The sequence below is a fragment of the Corvus brachyrhynchos genome, unplaced genomic scaffold (assembly GCF_000691975.1).
Source record: "Corvus brachyrhynchos isolate BGI_N302 unplaced genomic scaffold, ASM69197v1 scaffold216, whole genome shotgun sequence".
NCBI classification, from domain to species: Eukaryota; Metazoa; Chordata; class Aves; order Passeriformes; family Corvidae; genus Corvus; species Corvus brachyrhynchos.
Window position 1 is genome coordinate 659,462 of NW_008238443.1, and position 2,143 is coordinate 661,604.

At 51.9% G+C, this 2,143-nt stretch overlaps 1 long non-coding RNA gene across 5 annotated transcripts in view; it reads right to left on the reverse strand.

The window, feature by feature from the left end:
- LOC108447259 overlaps positions 1–2,143 on the reverse strand; it is a 10,669-nt gene that overhangs the window by 3,040 nt on the left and 5,486 nt on the right. The window lies entirely within an intron of this gene.

Below are 2,143 nucleotides of genomic sequence, written 5' to 3' on the forward strand. Positions count from 1 at the left end.
AGCTTCCTGCCTGCCCCCTTCTCCAGCCCCTCATGGTCCCTCTGCACGGCAGCAGCACCAACCTCCCCCACCACTTGCGTGCCCTCTGCCCACTGTCTGAGGGAACACTCTGATGCCAGAAGAGTTTTGGTTTGATTTAGTTCTCATCTAGTTGTAGCTTGTAGATGATTGTTGTCTCAGTTTAGAGTTTCTTAGCTAACTGCAGTACTTCTCCTACCCCATTACACACATGTGTGTACAAACACATTCCTGCAATCCTGTTGGAATCTTGCTGCTTCGGTGAATCAAGGCCATCTCACTGTCCCATGTATTTAGACATACCCAGTGAGGGGCTAGAAGCAAGGGGGGCCTTCAGTCAGGCTCCGAAGCAAGAGAGGGAATGACTTCATTAGCTGGACTTGTACTTGGGCATTCTTGTCAATGACGCTACTTTGCCAAACTCATCCAAGTGTCAAAGCCTTGTGTCACGTGTGCACTTGGCCAGAAGTGCACCTGGAGGAGCGTCAGGAAACAGGAACTGCTTTGGATCATCTCTGTCTTGTTTGGCTCTTGATTCTAGGGGCTAGAAGGCGAGAACTCAGCCCATCAGCCACACCACTCACTGGCAACAGCACCCGCAGAGGACAGCACAGGGTGGGCTGGCCTGCACCTTGCAACCAGGCAACCTCTCCCCAAGGCCTGCACAGCTCAGGGGGAAAAGCCACATCACTTTTGCCCACGATCCATCCAGCGCTGCTCCTTTGCATTCGCCTAAGTGCAAGTCAAGGCTGTCCAAAGGCTCCCAGTTTGCATTAGGATGTCCCATCTCTTCCGAGTGCTGACGGCACGTGTGCGTCAGACGGGCTTGTGCTCTGCCCTCCACTGCTGGAGAGCCCGTAGCCGACCTTCTCAGGCACCACATTTGCTGCATTCACGGCGCTCACCCGGCGGCAGGAGGCTGCCTCTGGCTCTGGAGGCCAAGGCTAAAAGTCAAGGGTGCCTCTTGATGGGCAGGTGATTTCCCCATGCTCAAAGCTGAAAACAGGACACAGGAAAGGCCTAGAAGCACAGAGCACTTTGGGTTGGGCTGTCCTGAAAGAAGCGAGATGCCCTCTTGCACTGGGGCTTCCTTTCCTTTGCCCACTTTCCCAATGGCAATTGGAGCTTTCCTTAGCAGGCCCCTGCAGCGCCTTCTCCCTGAATGCAGTGTGGCTCTGCTGCCTACCTAAACCCTTGGACACTTTCTTCCCTCACCTTTACACAACTGGGGGATGGGCAGGGCGTTCCTGCCTATTTTCCCCCAGCCCCCATCACCACTCCTTGCCCAAACCCTCCTGGATCCTAAGGCGGAAATCTGCTCATTGCTCCCCATGACACAGGTCAACACCCCTTTCAGTTTCAATGTTTCACTGATTGCCCATTGCTACAGCGGCACTGCCTAGAGAGAAGTGCACCAAAGCCAGCCGGAGCTGAAAAAGGAGATTAATTCCAGCTTGCTCTGCCCGTGCCTCTTCAGTACAATCAACAGGTTCTCTTACAAGCTTAGTCTAGGTGGTTACATCTTTGCTGACTCCATAGCAAGATACAAAGATCACTTTCAGTTCACATGGACAAATGCCTTGACAGGTTCCAAAGGGGCACCCATACAGATCCAGGTATGCAGAGAAAGACAGAAACATCCAGTGCACTCTCTAAACACCCACAGGGCTAGAACAAAACTCTACAACATGACACAGGTTTACATAGAAAATCAGACATAAATGAACATAACCATCTGTGGTCTGTAAATATATTGACTTCTATATAAAAATGGTTATACATAGCAGGCACCGATCCATAATTGTACAAATACCAAAGTACCCATCGACACTTGCATACCCCTATAACGTAGGACATAGAGCAGTATCACTACACAATTTGATATGTACTGAAATAGAGCTCAAGACAGACAGAGACGTAATCATATCCAGGCACAGCAAGGACAAGATACAAAGACAACGTGCCCGGTCCGTTTCCCCCCGGCCCCCATTTCTCCCCGGGGTGGCTTCGTCCTGCACAGAGCTGCCCTTCTGGAAACGCAGAGCAGACGCAGATGTGGGAAGCAAAGGGAATGCTGAGTCATTTGCAGCGTGCCCTCAGCCCCGCCACAGCCCCAGCACACCCG